Below are 17,606 nucleotides of genomic sequence, written 5' to 3' on the forward strand. Positions count from 1 at the left end.
TCTATTAAACAGTGCCTGGTAAAAAGTTTTTATGAAAATAATCATCAACTGAATCAATATATTGATTATAAATATTTGAATCTACTATAGTTTATTTAATTTTGCATAATTAACATTTACCAGTGTTATTAAAAAATACTTCAAAATTTCATTTTCAAGCTTACAATGATTATACAGTTTCTTGGTAACATTTAGTTGGTTTCAGTTCTATCTCATAACATTGCTTAGACTGCCGATACAAAGACAAGTGTCCTTTAGTGATAGGGTTTTGCTGTGATATTTTAAAAATAATCAGTAGCAGGCCTCTATAGCTTTGGTTTCCCTGGCACTGACTCCTTTTTAGCCTTGGAGGGAAGAAGTTTCATCCAAACATTGTAAAGCATATGCATTTTAGCCTTCATTATGTGTCAATCAAATTTGAATGTCAGATCCAATTACAGGAAAAAAAAAAAAATTCTACTTACCAGGGAGTAGGAAATAAAGCGAAAATGAAATTATGTTCATCGACTTCTCTTAACCTGCAAATTTTCACTCAGGTTATTCTTTCAGAACTTAATACAATGTCTTTGGATGAGTTGACTTTTGACCTGTGTCAAACTATCAGAGGAGATCACTGAGGATCACACAGGACAGCATGTAAGTTTCTACTGCCAGCAACAGAAGTTACCATCATCCTCTGTTTAATCCTTTCAAACAATATCCCTGTTTTTAATATTGATGGAAAGAACTTCATCTTAAGTAATGAAGGAATTAGCTAGACCTTTCCCGCCTAATATAAGTATTTCCTCACCCCCAGCAGGAAAATAATCATTTTCAATGTGTGATAGGATGATAGATACAGTAATTAATTTGTAGTACTACAATTTTAACTATTCTATTCAAGCTATTCCTTCTATCACCATTTATTAGGACGTGGACATCCAGGATCATTATTTGCCAGGAACTAGAGAAGAATGCTAAATTCTCAGTTTAGGACAGGGAAAGTCAAGGATTTGGATGTTAATTGGGACGAATTTTGATGTTAATGTGTTCTAGTAAACATTTACATTTGCATTCACCACAAATAATTAAAGAACTGCAGATGGGGAAATAGAACATTGGAGACAATGAAGACATTATAAGATGCAGGGTGGTAAATCTGACAAGAGATTGACTTCCTCTTACTGTTAAGAACTGAATTGGGGATAGAAAGACAAAAAGAAAGAAATACCAAACATAAAGGCTAAGGTTTTCACATAGATGACACTAAGATATGAAGACTTTAAAAATAAATTTTTGCAACTGAATCTACTTTTATGTTTTTGAACTCCTACTTAATCCTGGCACCGATAATCTAGATATTTTCCAGTAAATTTATATCAATTCATATCAATTTAATTACTTACATTAGTAAATTCAAAATTCAAAAATAATTTCTAGTCCAGTTTGCAAACACAAACTAATCTTTCTTAGCTTTAACTACTAGTTTAGGTCTCTTGTGAGTTAAAACCTTAGAGCAAGATTGCTGCTGGCCCAAGGCACTTAGAAATAAGAGGAGACTTTGAGCTCACCAAGAATCCCATGGCCTAGTGAATCATAAAAAGTATCTACAATTTTCTCAGAAAGGCTCAGAAAACATCCGTGGATATACTTAAAGAATGAAGGTCAGACAAGCATCAGAGGCATGCAATTGGGAGGACAAAAAGCTCAGGCATGATACAAAAAGTAAAAGTATATTTCCCCATTACCATTTATTCTATCTGAGAGCATCGGCAAATGTACCACCATCAGCACTACCGATAAGGATGATCTGTGCCAAGAGAACAGATTAGAAGGACATTAGCAGCTGAGGGCAAAAGAGACAGAAACTTGAACTCTTCCTCCCTGATTCTTCATAGTCATTCAACAGGGGCCCCATCCTGCTAACTGACTACTCCAATCCCTAGTTACCTTCAAATATTTGCACTTACAGTGGATTGGAAGCTGTGGTTGAAACAACAAATATTAGATATGTTTAGAGTGAAACTGAATTAGCTCTGATATGTATTTGAATTAGTCCAATTTACTAGATGGTGGCTAGATTTAGTTACCTAGGAAATTCTTGGGACACCAAGAAACAAAGTTGTTCTATTGCAAAGTAAAATTTATTTTGTTTCACATTCTTGATCTCACATTAACACCGTCTACATAAAAACCTGAATCATTGTTTTTGGCAATTTTTAAATGCACAATACTAAGTGGTTTTATTTAGAAAGTCTACTCTTTCTTGAAGACGTATTTTGCGTTTCATTTCCTTTGGCGGACCTCTCACATGGCCATGCTTCATTAAATTGACAATCCGAAGGAGTCCATAATAAGGTACATTTTGTGTTGGTGTTGTTCTTGTTTATATTTAAAGTCCACTATTATTAGCAGTCCTTAGAATTTTCTAGGCCCAAACCATCTTTCCCATGATTTATACCTTAGTAATTTGAGGTCTAGAACAGATATTTTCTGTACTTCTTAAAATGTTTTATCTTCTCTTTAGGACCCTGAGCTGATTTTGTGTGGTACTGCCATGATCCCATTTAGAAAAGACAATGTGTTTGTCTCCTTTATTTTCAAAACCATCTGACTGTGCATCTGTACATTCCTTTTAGTGAATACTATGAGATGTCTGCAGTGGAACATCAAGTCTCAATTTTCAATTTCAATTTCTGAAAAAGACCCCATTAAGACAACTGGTTAGTAAAATTACATAGGTTTCAAGTGTACAATACTGTACATCATCTATATCTCACATTGTGTGTTCACCACCCAGAGTCAGTTCTTCTTCCATCACCATATATTTGACCCTGTTTACCCTCATCTACCACTCCCTTCTCCCCTTATCCTCTGGTAACCACTAAACTGTTGTCTGTGTCTATGAGTTTTTGTTTCTTTATTTGTTTGTCATGTTCCTTCGCTGCTTTCATTTTTATATCCTACATATCAGTGAAATCATATAGTTTTCGACTTTTTCTGTGTGACTTCACAAACCATTGTCATCCCAATAAATTTTAATTAAAAAAATAAAGATAAAAAAGGACAACTGGTATTTGAGATTATTTATTCATTAACAACCCATTTATATGTTATATCACATATTAAGTATAAGTTTGAATAGTTACATTTTTGAGTCTGATCAGTTTATCTCACTCAAATTATGGCTGGGCATAGTTGTATTATAAAGTCTGCCACACTTTCATTGAGCTGACATTAAAAAACCCACATGAAATCATAGTTCTTTATGCCAGTCTGTTGCTGAAGGTATCATATATTATGTAATCTAATGCTATTTCAAGAGGAAAAAATGCAATGAAGAGTTTGTAGAATTAGCAAAAGTTGAAGTTTCAACACACACAGTGAAACAACACATTTCCTTTTATCCAATGATAAGTATTACATACTCTATTGTGTTTCCTCAGACACTTTCTTTTTAAAAACCCCAAAACAAATAATAATTTTAAATCACATCATGTAAGTATAGCTGGATGGAAAAGAAAAAAACTTAGCAGTTGGAAGCAGAATTTCTTTTTGAAAAAGCTAATGTCTTTGTTCTAGGCAAGTGTTCCCCAAAAGTTAAATTTCATGAACCTTTATCATTTCTACCATGGACTCTTACTTCCTATATTGTTATATATCTAACATATCTAACAGTTTGTGAATTGCCTTATTTTAAGGTAAAGTACTTTTATCTGACATAATTTCAATCGCCACAAAAGGAAGAAACTTGAAACAAAACCAAAAAAATTCAGTTTTTACTAGACACATTTGCCTTCTGAAGCCCTTGTCTGAGGCTTGTTTTCTCATTTTTGTTTTTTGTTTTTTTAAATTATTATTATCTAATGGCAGAAAATGTAATGACATAACTATAAACTGATAATTTTCTCTTGACTTCAAAAGAAATACACTGTTGGTGGAAATGAAAATTGGTACACCCACTATGGAAAACAGTATGGAAATTAGAATTACCGTATAACTGACCCAGCAATCCCTCTTCTGGGTATGTACCCCAAAAATCTGAAATATTTATCCATAAAGATATATGCACCCTTGTGTTCATTGCAGCATTATTCACAATGGCCAAGACATGGAAACAACCAAAGTGTCTTTCGATAGATGATTGGATAAAGAAGATGTGGTACACATATACAATGTAATTATTACTTGGCCATAAGAAAAAAATGAAATACTACTATTTGCAACAACATGGATCTTGAGATTATCATGATAAGCGAACTAAGTCAGAAAATGTCAAGAACCATATTATTTCACTCATATGTGGGATATAAAACTGAAAGCAACAAATAAACAAGACAAAGAAACAAACAAAAACTCATAGACGCAGACAACAGTGTAGTGATTACCAGAGGGTGAGGGGGTAGGGGGTGGTAGAAGAGGGTAAAGGGGATCAATTACATGGTGATAGAAGGAGAACTGACTTTGGGTGATGAGCGAACAATGTGATACATTATAGAAATGTACACTATATAATTTTACTAACCAATGTCACCCCAATAAATTTAATATATATATTTATAATTTATATAATATGATTTATATATAATATATATAATTTTATATATTATATATATATTTTTTAAAATAAATATTGAAAGGAAAAATTTTCTCATGATGGGATTTAATACTAGTTAATGCCTTAGCTTGGTACTACCTAATATTTTGTTCTTTACCACCTACAATGATATCAGTTCTATTGGAAAAGGATTGTTAGCAGGAGTTGGAGAACATTACAAAATTTTTTTTTAAATAAAATTGAACCATTTGGGGGGATGGTGGTAAAATGGTTGAGATGCAATGTGTGAGAGTCAGCAGTTAGAAGAGAGAGGCTGACCGAGTTTTACATCTAACTTTCCCCTTAAGTTTGCATCAGTATATTAGCCTCATTTGTCTCCACCAAAATTCAGTCAAGTTGTCCACGTAAATGAAATTCCTGTATGCATGTGCATAAATAATGTATTAAGGTAGGCAAATCAGGAGAAGCGACTAAGTGCCATATCTGTTTTTATATGATATAATAAAGGAATCAAACATTAACAAAGGTGAGCCAATCAATAAAATGAATGGATTAGAAGAATGAACTCTGAAGCAATGGTGACAATGAGAGCCTATCAGCTGTGAACTTGTAAAATATCAGGGAAGCATTAGACTTTCCATAAATAGTTGCATAGATACTCCATTAATTTTATAGATCTTAATGGGCAGGTTATCTTCAATTTACAGTTGGGTTATATATTAGAGACAATTTTTTAAATGGTACTTTCTTTATATCATTTTAATACTTTTTTAACATTTAAATTTCCCTGAACATATTGTATGGTGTATACTCAATATAATTTATTGGTTTGAACAAAATTTGATTTTCCCTCAAGTCTTAGACAGGAAATCCCAGAAAGGAATTTTTTTCCAGCTTTATTGAATTATAATTGACATACAAAAATAGTGCAAGTTTAAGGTGCAAATGTACTAATTTTGTATATGTATATATTGCAAAATGGTTTCCACAATAAGTTTAGTTAACATATCTATCACCTCACATAGTTACAATGTGTGTGTGTGTGTGTGTGTGTGTGTGTGTGTGTATGTGTGTGTGAAGAGAACTTTAAAATCTACTCCCTTAGCAACTTTCAAATACCATGTATCCAAGCGCACACTTTGGTCAATGTTGTTCATGTAGTAGTTTACTGTAATCAGAAGTTTCTGGATGCTGATGGTAACCATTTTGAGCACCTCTTGTAATTGCACAAGTCAAATGTGATTTGCATTCATCTTTTGTTATCAGTATATATTGAGTATTACAATTTTAATACAGTTTTCCTCTCTTAAAATATGTATACTTTTTTTGGCACCCTCTGTATACAATTAAGAAGTAACTATAGTCATCATGTTATACATTACATCCCAAGAACTTACTGATCTTAGAACTGGTAGTTTGTATCCTTTGATACATTAACCATTTACCATTTTTCCTATCCTCCACTTCTTACTTCTGGCAACCACCAACCTATTGCTATTATTTTCCTTTTATTGTTGCTGTTTTTCTTTTTTTAAATTCCATATATAAGCAAGATCACACAATATTTATTTTCCTATGTGTGACTTATTTTACTTAGAATAATGCCCTCAAGATCCATCCATGTTGTTGCAAATGGGAAGATTTCCTTCATTTTTATGGTTGAATAATATTTCATTTTATGTTTATACCGCATTTTCTTTATTCATCTGTCGATGACCACTTAAGTTGTTTCCATGTCTTGGCTATTTTAAATAATGCTGCAATGAACATAGGGGTGAAGACAACTCTTCAAGAGAGTGATTTATTTTCCTTGGGATATATAGACAGAAGTGAAATTATTGCATCTTATTTTTAATTTTTTAAGGAACCTTCACATTATTTTCCCAAGATATAAATTTTAATATCAATTTTAAAGGAATAAACCACATAACTATGTGAAACGCTAATGAATTTAATACATAATTGTCAAGTATTTATTTCTCAGTAAAATTTTTCTAACCAGTGTTTCATGAATTTTTAAAACTTTTTAAGTGTTAAAAACAACATGAAGTTTATTTATATTTTAGAAATATTAATAATGTGTGAGCATGTATGTAATTAAGCAATTGTATAATATCTCAACTCTGGGGTAAATAGATTTAGAGAGGTTTTTAATTGTTTTCTAAGTTTACTTAGCCTAATATGTTTACATTTATTTTAGGATACCTTAAAACTGTATTGTTTTTAAATATCAGTTTATCCCATAATATTGCCACATTATATCTAGCCTTTGTGTATTGTTATTATACCTTATGTTTGGTTAATTATTTATGCAAAGATCATGTAGATGTGCTTGGATCTAAATCTCCTTCTGCCAGTTGATGTGACTTGGCAATACTTAAAATTTAAAAGCAAACATAAGTTGTTTATTTGAAAAAAATAATAGATTTAGGGAAATTTTGAAAAGTTACTTTGTTTTATGAAATAGCAAGACTCCTGTTGTTTCTTGACTAGTTACTGAAATGTTTTCTTATATTTTCTAGTATAAATGTTTTGGACACAAATATTATATTTTTATTGCATCATCTCTAACTCAGTAGCAATTCTAGACTCTGAAATACCTGAATATTTTATATTTGTGTGTGTATGGGTGTTTGTGTTTGGCTACAAATACATGCATCACTAAATCAATGTTTTACACAATGATATTTGGTTAATCCATAAAAGAGCAGTGGCAAAAAAAAAAAAAAAAAAAAAAAAAAGAGAGAGACAGAGACAGAGAGAGAGAAAGAGAGAGATGTTTCCTTCAGCCCCAAAGAAAATGACTCAACATATTCAGGGAAAAGAATCCTTCACTGTAAACACATCGTAGTCTATCATATTAATACACCAAGTGTCAAGTAAATTTATTCACTGGAAAGCAGGGTACCTATATCATCTACCTTCAATGTGAAGAAAACAAAAATGAAGGATCTTTATGTTTCATTTAGGAGTCTTTACATTCCCATTTTGTACTTAGTTATAGAACTAGTGTACAAATGGTTAAATGCAAGGATTTGAACCCTGCCAGATGAGGATTCAATTCATAATTCAGTCATTCAATGAGTCAACTTGGAAATAATAACGTTTGTGAACCTCCTTTTGTTAACAATAAAATCAGGATATCAAAAGCAATCTCATATAATTATTAATATTAAATAAATAATCCATGAAAAGATCTTGGCACATAGTAGGCACTCTACAAACGGTGACTCATTACTTAGAGCTAATGTTATTTATTTCCTTTAAATTTCTTCTTTATCTGGGAGTTAGAATTATTTTATGAATCTTTCATTACTGTTAGAAACTATGTTCTGAATTTCACTCAACTAAAGTCTCCAAGCCCATTAGCAGAACAGTTTAGTTGCTTTCCTTTTCAACCAAATCTTATGGTGAACACTACTTTTTGAACAAGCAACAGATGGATGGGAGGTATACACAAAGTACACAAAAGCAATTCTTATTTATTTTGAAATGTATATTCAAGGCCAGCAGCATACAATGCATAGCACAGTGCTTTGTATGTACTAAATGTGCAGTAAATAAGCATTGAGAAAATGAACTCATATTCAAATATTTTATTATTTCCCTGTTTATTTAACTGCTACTTCTGTTCAATCATATAGAAAGAAAAGTCTCATGAATTTGACTTAGAATGGAATATGAGTTAGCAAGATTTGGACCCTCTGAATTTTCAACAAGTCCACATTGAGTCAGGCAATACTGTATAACAGAGAACCTGAGATTGAGCTCTAATCATGTCACCTACCAGTTGGTTTGACCTCTTAAATTCTTTCTGCCACAGTGAAATAGAAAAAATAATGGTCACAGATACCTTGCAAAATTATTTTGAAGATTAAATGAGACAGTGTAGGTATGCAGCCCTTACTAAAGGACAGAAAAGTATTAACTCATGATTGTTGAAAAAAAATAATAATAGGAGGTAAAACTTTCAAATCAGCGACTCAGACTAGGATAAAAATTATTCAAAATGGGGCAGAATAGAAGGTTTAGAAATGATCTGTATTGTTCAAAAATGAAAGATACTTCAATATGTTATGACACTTTCATAAATTAAATGTAATTAGGACATTTAAAAAAAATGAGGTATGTAGTTTTTCCAGAGATGAGAAAAGCACATCATTTGACAAGCTCATAATATATAGAGATGGTCTAAGTAGCTAGCATGACCTAAGGAGGAAATAAACAAAGGGGGATTTTAAATTTGATGACCAGCTGTTCTCTTACTCTAATCTTCTAAAGGAAATTTACTCTAAATATTAATAATACACAGTGACAGAATGACTTTTGTCATTATTTTTTTAGAATGTAATTTATTATAAAAGTAGTTTCCAGCCTGATTTTTGTGGGGAATGTTATGTATTTATTTCATATTTCTATGGTTGAACATTGTTGTGGAGCTCAGATTCACATTTGTTTGTTTCTGTTCTATTTGTAACTAAAAACAAAGCCAGAACAATGGAGATATCCTGCCGCTTCAGACAATTTCGTGTTATTTTCTGTCCACTGTGTTATTATTAGTCTTCATTAAAGATTAAGTAAATGATGAGTTCATTTCAAAGTTATCCTAATTTTCAGTATTTTCATGTTTATACATTAGAATTCAAAAACAACAGTCATTTGCATCAATGTCATTATAGTGTTTTCAGTCAGTCTTAGAAATTTGTATTGTCTGAAGGAAGTTTGAGCCAATTTATCATGAAACGATGTTGGACTACAAGGAGACATCCTCAGCAATGACTTTATCAGAGAGGAAAGAGAATTACTGTGGTTGAAAGATGTAAAATAGGACACATAAGTCTAATCTTGGCTACACTTTGGCCAAGTCATTTAGGTTGCAGCCTCGTCTGATAAATGAAGGTATAAAGCTCATTATTCCTATCTTAATTTTATATAAAAGCCTCATAGAAGAGTGTGGTGCATCCAGAATGGGGTTCATATGGCCATTTGAAATTTCCACTTTACTACAGTAAATGGCTCAAACTTAAGCTATAAAACAGATAAGTACAAAAGGATAGAGACACCATTTTACCTATGGGGTAGCACAAATTCATAAGTAAAATATGGTGGCCATACGGACTTTAGTAAAGCTGTGAAAATCATAAGTGAAAGAGGAAAAGGAGCCACTATAACCATGTATAGGCACAACTTATTCAAAACCTGTATGATCACATAAGCCTGAAGAACTAAAGAAAGAATGGGAGACTTTGGATTTTAAACACACTGGACCTAATTTTGTTCCTCACTCTTTCTGCCTGTCTCAGTATCAGCCACCAAGAGGAAGATCACAATCTGCAAGGTGACCTTTAGAAGGGGAATGTGCCAAAGAAAAACTGCATCAGAGTTGAAAAGGCAAGGAAGATTTTATTCAAGACTACTGCAATAGGAGAGAGAGAGATTGAACTCAAGTCCATGGAAACAAAAGGAAGAGGGGTTTTAAGCATTGGAGTGATCTAGTGGAAGAGAACTCTACGTGGGATATTGGTCATGTGATAGGCCATCTGTGTCTGTTCAAGTTAGGCTTCTACCCTCTCACAGAGACAGAGAGATAGGAATGCTATGTTTCCTGATCATTGCATTTCAGAGGTGGCTCCTAGGTCCTTGAAAAAGACATCTCTGAGATTTAAAACTGTCAGCAAGCTGGGAGAAGATTTATATTTCAAAGGAGCAGAAGTAGAATTTACGATTGGTAGTTTTGTCAAGTAAATGCTCTAAAAGAGGGAGGTCAGAGGACTATAGTCGGGAAGAAATGCTTCTGAAGGTCAGTCAAGCTGAGGGGAACATTAAGGCCATCTTGGTGAGATGCTAGGGTCCGTTTGATTAATATGAATATAATAAAAAAAAATAAGGAAAACATTAGGGGCTAAGGAACAGAACAGACTAATTTGTTTTATGTCATGCATAGTAAAATATAATAGAATGAAGCAGAAGTGTTTCTTATCCTCAGGGGGTTTGCTTATTAGTAGGAAATATGATACAGATACACACACACACACACACACACACACACACTAACTTTACAATAAGATAGGAATAATAACTCTCCCACAAAATGTTATAGGAGGTAAAGGCATAATGGTTTTCAAGATGATTTCATGAAGGTGGATTGATTTTATATAAAATCTCAAAGTTAATTCAAATTTGATTGGTGAAAAGATAGAGTACAGCATCCAAAAGAACAAAATTGCCCTCTACTAAATAGTTTTATGAAAATATACTTTTAAAAATTGAATGTGAAGATTTATTTCAATATAATCTATTTGTTTATTTTTAAAACTTCAATGGAGCACCAGATGTGTTATGAATCTGTTAGCTGCTGTACATTCAAAGATGAATACTATACTACCAGATTACTCATACATTCATAGGATAACTGGCATATAAACACACAAATACACAAGGGAAAGGTAGATGTTATAATAATGGTAAATTATGTGAAATAGAGGCACAGTTGAACACAGGATGAAAGTGCTTTTGTAGTACTATGCTGGCAAATCAAACTAACTAGTAAGAGTATAGACATGAACAAATAATGGGAAGGTAGGGAGGTTGGGTAATATTAGAAGAAAATTTTAGTTTTTGCTTTCCTCCAACTGATTCTCTAAACAGAAAAGTGATTATTTTAAAACATAAATAAAATCATGTCATTTCTCTGCCCTAATCATTCTACACATTGTCATTTTATTTTAAATAAAATAAAAATTCATTTCTTGGCATACAAAACCTCTTCCTGTTTTCCCAATCTCCAACATAAGCCCTTTTCTTCCTTGCTACTAACTTTCAAATACACTGGCCTACCTTCCGTTTCTAAGATGTGCCAGATCCATCCTCCTCTATGATTCTTACACAGTTGGATTCTTCTCATCCTTCAGCTCACAGGATTAACATCATTTCCTCATAGACACCTTCCCAGAATATCTAAGTATACCCACCACTCACTATTCTCATTTACATCAATAACATTTGTCTTGAATTTGTGACTATCCTAACCATTATTTATTTGTGTATTTTGTTGCTCCTGAAATTGAATACTTTTGCAATTAACAAAGATTTTTCTTGATGAATAGGTGTTCAGCTTCTACTACAGTCCACAAGGGGAAAAACAAGCAGAATATTGCATAACTATAGTAATATGTACTTGTATTTATATTTGTTAAAGAAAAACACACACACACACACCAAAAAGCCAAAACAAAAACTAATAAAAATGTTCATTGATACAGGAAGGCACAGAACAGAGGGAGGGGATTATAATGGGGTTAGATGTTTCTGATCATATATATATTGTTATTAATTCTGACTTAAAACATGCAATACTTTTAATCTATTACAAATTAATTTACATAAATACGTAAATCTTAAAAATCGAGGACAAACTAAAACAAATTAACATATCATATTGGTGATATAACCACACAGAGAAAACAAATCATTTCAAAAGATTCAGAACATGCTAGTTTGGCTATGCATCCTTAAAGGGAATGTTTACAAACAAAGGAAACCTAAGGTATTTTAAATTTATTCAATTTTATTGTCCTAGATAGGATATCATTATAGTTATACACTTTCATCCTCTGTTCAACTGTGCCTCTACTTCACATAATTTACCATTATTATAACATCTACCTTTTCCTTTTGTATTCATGTGTTTATATGCCAGTTATCCTATGAATTTATGAGTAATATGATAGCATAGTATTTATCATTCAATTTATCAAGCATTAAATTTCAAAAGGCTAAAAGTTATATAATATTGAATTTGATGTTAAATATGAACCCATAGTATTCATTGTTTAAAAAATATTTCCGAGCTCTGTCCACTGAAAAGACTTAAAAGCTATATCATCTCAATGACTCTGAGCACCCAGATGTACATATCATGTACAAATATTACTCTCACTAAAAGTAATCAGGGATGCTTAGAAAAATATCTCATTTTAGGTCTAAGGCAGAAAAAGTAAACAACAACAACAACAAAAATAGAATAGTTTGCTCTGCTAGAAATCCAGGAAGCTATCAAACATAAATGTGGGCATGCCAAAAAAGTCAGAGTTGACAACTTTAAGGATATCCCACTATGAATGATGGGATAATTTAAGAACCCAAAAGAATAACTGCAATTAATTTAAAATATTAAATATATATTTTAGTTTACATAGCTTTAAAAATGGGTCTCAAAAAGACAGGAAGCCAAAATAAGGACAACATCCATCATTACTGAGGACATTGAATGCACCAATAATTTAAACAGAAAATTAATAATTAAAGAAAACAAACAAACAAACAAACAAAACAACTGATCATTTTCTTCTCTCTGCTCTAGGAAATAAACTTTAGATTGCTAAATGACCCTGGTTGATAAAGAAAAGTTCTTTATATAGTGGTACCTCGGTTTTCGAACATAATCCATTCCAGAAGACCGTTCAAGTTCTAAAATGTTCGAAAACCGAGGCACAATTCCCCCCCAAAAAGTCATGCAAAATGGATTAATCCATTCCAGACCTTTAAAGTGAACCCCTAAAACTGAAAATTTAGTACGAATTTTACTATTTAATGATCCCATATATCCATAAAATTTATGGAGTTCATAAACCGAAATGTTCATCAACAGAGACGTTTGAAAACCGAGGTATTGCTGTTATGTGAATCCAGATAATACATATGAAGGAAAGACAAAATTCCAAATTCACCATTTTGAAGCCACTACTGTAATAATTATATAAAGCAAGTATCATCAAAATATTTAAAACACATTTTATGAGAGGTTGAAGGGGTGAGTTTATTATTAAAGACCAAAAACATCACCCCCAAGGATTATTTACTGACATCAAGATGAAAAACAAACAAAATATCGTGACTTTGCAATGGAGGGAACAAGTTCTCACTTCCTGAAGTAGCTAATCAATCATTAATAATAGGAAACCCAAATATTATGTGTCTCCTATTAGGATGTAATATTCAATACAGAGCACCACCTACAGAATGTTTCTGCAAAAATGTTGAATATAAATCAAATCAAATAGATTTTACTTCTAGTTTATAGAAAATATGGGAGTTAGAGCAATAAAATTAAATGATACCACAAAGAAGTAATGTGTGTCATTTTATAAGAGAATCAGTCAGATTTTATCCACAAGTGAATGCATAAAAAAACAGGCTTTTTCTTATATCAAAAAATACTAAAGAAAAATAACAACCAAATGCAATATACAGACCTTATATAAAGCCTCATTTAAACACCAAGTATAAAAAGACATTTTTGAATTGAGAAAATTTGAAATATGGAATTGGTATTATGTGATATTAAAGACTGATGTGGTTTCAAAGCATGTCCTCATATCCAGTCAAGATAGTGGAGTAGGTAAACGCTGTGCTTATTTCCTTTCACAACCATATCAAAATTACAACTAAACTATAGAGTAACCATTATTGAATCTCCATTGAAGTCTAGCTGAACCAAATCCCTACAACTAAGAACATACAGAAGAAGCCACCTCAAGACTGGAAGGAAAGACAGAGATGCGGAACTGAGTGGTCCCACACCCTCATGTGACCATTAAAAATCAGGAGGGATATCTTGGCTATGGAGCCCCCCCCAAAGCCATATTAGGCTCCCCAGTCCAGGGTTCCAGTGTTGGTAAGAGAAGTCCCCACAAATTCTGGCTGTGAAAACCAGAAGAAATTGTGGCTGAGTGAAATTGAGGGATGCTGGAATCACAAGCGTTCCTCTTAAAAGGTCCACAAACAAACATATTGGCTGACAGACTCACTTTCTCTGACCTCCAGCTCTGGGACAGTGGCTTGAAGGATGTCAGGGCCATTTGTGGAGGAACTGAGTTGTCCGGCTTCACAGTGAGAGCCAGAGGGGCAACTTTCTTCTGTACAGAGGACCTGGCAGAAGACATTATTTCTCTGTGAGCCTTTCCATCTCCTGGTGTGTAGACACAGGTGTCTGCCATATCCAACTCTCCATCAACATAGTTAACAACAGTCCATCTGCCTTTGTGAGTCCCTGTGACCCCACCCCACCCAACTAGTGGGCACAACCAAGCCACTTCCAGTGGCTTTTCCATACAAATGGCCTGTCTTGGTTCATGATGCAGACTTTATTAAAATCTCTCAGGGGTTCATAAAACCCAAACAAGAAGCACCTGGCTTCAGCAGGTCCCATAATTCACGCTGAGCAGCCCCAAGCCTGGCACTAGCAGTAGCTGGTTTTGTTTTGCAGGTTGGCCTCCAAGCCCAGTGCAATGGTGGCCGTCTACAGATTGCTTTATGTCTCATGACAGAATGTATAAGAAAACAAGACCCCTACATATCCTGCCTACCAGATACTTACTTCATATTGAAAGACACACATAGACTGAAAGTAAAGGTATGGAAAACAGATATTTCATGAAAATGGAAACAAACAAGCTGTGTTAGCAATACTTAAACCAGAAAAATAGATTTTAAAACTCAGGTTATAACAAGAGACAAAGGAGGACCCAGCAATACCGCTTCTGTGTAATTTTCCAAAGAAACCCAAGGGAATATGTGAATCCATATGTTCATTGCAGCATCATTTACAATAGCCAAGATGTGGAGGCAGCCTGGATGTCTGTTGATGGATGAACAGATAAAAAGTAGGTGGTACATATACACAATGGAATATTGCTCAGCCATGGAAGGGAATGGTGGTGACATGGATGGACCTGAAGCATATTGTGCTGAATGGAGTATGGCAGACAGCGAAAGACAGATGCAATATGATTTCACTTATATGTGGAATCTAAAGAGCAAAAACAAACAAACAAAACAGAAACAAACTCATAGATACAGAGAACATTTTGATGGTTTCCAGATGAGAAGGGTGTTGGGGGGAGTAAAGAGGGAAAGGATTAAGAAGTACAAATTTGTGACAAAGTAATCATGGGAGTGTAGGGTCTAGCACAAGGAATATAGTCAATAATATTGTACTAAATATGTATGGTGTCAGATGGGTACTAAATTTATTGGGTTATAGATGGAAGGGGGGTTGGGAGCAGGGTGAAAAAGGTGGAGGCATTAAGAAGTAGTTACAGGATAACTACTGGTGATGTAATTTAAAGTATAGGGAATATAGTTGATAATATAGTAATAATTATGTATAATACTAGGTGGGTACTAGACTAGTCAGGGGGATCACTTCTTAAATTATATAAATGTTTAACCACTGTACACTGGAAATTAATATAATATAATATTGAATGTAAACTGTAATTTAAAAATTTTAGAGGTGGGAAAAAGGTGAAAGGGAATAAAAGGTCCAAACTTCCAGATATAAAAGAAATAAGTCATGGGGATATAAAGTATAGCATAGGGAATATAGTCAATAATATTGTGATAACATGGTACGGTATCAGATGGTTGCTGGACTTATGGTGACCATTTCTTTAGGTATATAAATGTTGAATAACTATGGTGCACACCTGAAAATACTATAACATTGTATATTAGCTATATTTTAATAAAAATATTAAAAAACAAAATGAAACATGTCTTCAAATGTATTTAACATTCCTCCCATTGAGAGTTGTAATGTATAGTCTTTCTCCCTGAATCTAGACAGGATTATTGCTGCTTTGACCGATAGAGTGCATCAAAAATGACCCTATGTGACTTCTCAAGTTAAGGCATTAAAATGACTTATGTTTTCTGCTTAGTTATCTTCGGTTACTCATTCAAGAGAAGCCAACCTGTGTTTAGCAAGTCCATCTACCTGAGACTGCCATGCTGGAGATGACACATGCAGACATTCCATTTGCTAATTCAGGCTATCCCTGCTGAGGTAGGAGACCTGACTCAAACAGTCTTGAATCCTCTAGACTGGCCCATCTACAGCTGAGTACCATTGAGTGACCACACAGAGCAAAAGAATCACTTAGCCAGCACTGCTAATTTCTAACCCAGAGATCCAGGAACATAATAACTTGGCTATTGTTTTATACTACTAAGTTTGAGATGGACTTTTTTATGCAGAATAGATGCCTAGAGAAATTAACTATTGTTAATTTTTTTAGGTGGGCAATGGTATTAGAATTTTGAAAATGTGTTTTTCTGTAAATACAAAATAACATATATAAGTATAAACTATTTTAATATCTGGAATTTGGATGAATGAAGTATGTTTGACTAAGTAATTATAATTATTGAATCTCTGTTATGTATATATGAGAGTCTATTGCATCATACTCTACTTTTTTTTTTTAATTTGAAAAGTTTTATAATTTTCTTTAAATGATCATCTACAGGAGAAAAAGTAAAGATTTCCGTTATATATTAAAGTGGGATAGGAAAGGGAAGGACTAAATCTCCTTGTTATTTTAGTCCAGTCCTAGAGAAAGCAAGAATTAACATAGGATTTCACAAAATTCTAATATTATTACCCACCTAAAAATAATTGCAAAGTACCTGATACTCAGTAATTGGCTGTATTGATAATATATACAATATCTTTGCAAGGGAAGTATTATTATTTCAATTTTAAAGATAAAGAAATTAAGGGTCAGGGATTTAAGTATCTTGCCAAAAATCTCACATGTAATAAATACATTTGACATGAGACAAGAACAACGGAATTAACAACAGTAATCAAAAAAACAAAGTACATGTTTCCATTTCTGCAAGAGAAAATTGACACATGGAATCATACGTGGCTAGAGTTTCAGGTCTTCCTAACTCCAAAATACTTGGCAAGAAAGTCCAAAGAGTAAGCCAATCCATAATACCCGGATTGAAGAATCCTAGTTTAGATATACATGCTTCTATTTGTGAATATTTACCAAAAACTCCCTGGAAAAGTGGGTCAGAGAAACTGATAATGTTTTTATACTAGGAAAACTAGAGGTTGTATAAAGCAATGTGAAAGATGTTACTTTTTTTCTGATTGTGCTATGGTAATAGCTGAAATTAATTTCTCAAAAGCTGAGGAATTTGGCAGAGTTGTGCGGAGGTCGAGAATATCCCTATGAGAACAAGAAGAAATTTAAAAAATATGAGAGGGATGATC

General features: G+C 33.1%; 1 long non-coding RNA gene across 1 annotated transcript in view; it reads left to right on the forward strand.

Moving 5' to 3' along the window:
• The window catches only part of LOC141571689 (uncharacterized), a 34,612-nt gene extending 22,465 nt beyond the window's left edge, over positions 1–12,147 (forward strand). The window contains exons 2-3 of the long non-coding RNA XR_012496695.1: positions 550–636; positions 9,841–12,147. This is a non-coding gene — a long non-coding RNA (uncharacterized LOC141571689). The remainder of the gene's footprint in view (positions 1–549; positions 637–9,840) is intronic.
• Positions 12,148–17,606: the final 5,459 nt, after the last annotated feature.

This window comes from Rhinolophus sinicus, linkage group LG01 (genome assembly GCF_036562045.2).
Source record: "Rhinolophus sinicus isolate RSC01 linkage group LG01, ASM3656204v1, whole genome shotgun sequence".
Lineage (NCBI taxonomy): Eukaryota > Metazoa > Chordata > Mammalia > Chiroptera > Rhinolophidae > Rhinolophus > Rhinolophus sinicus.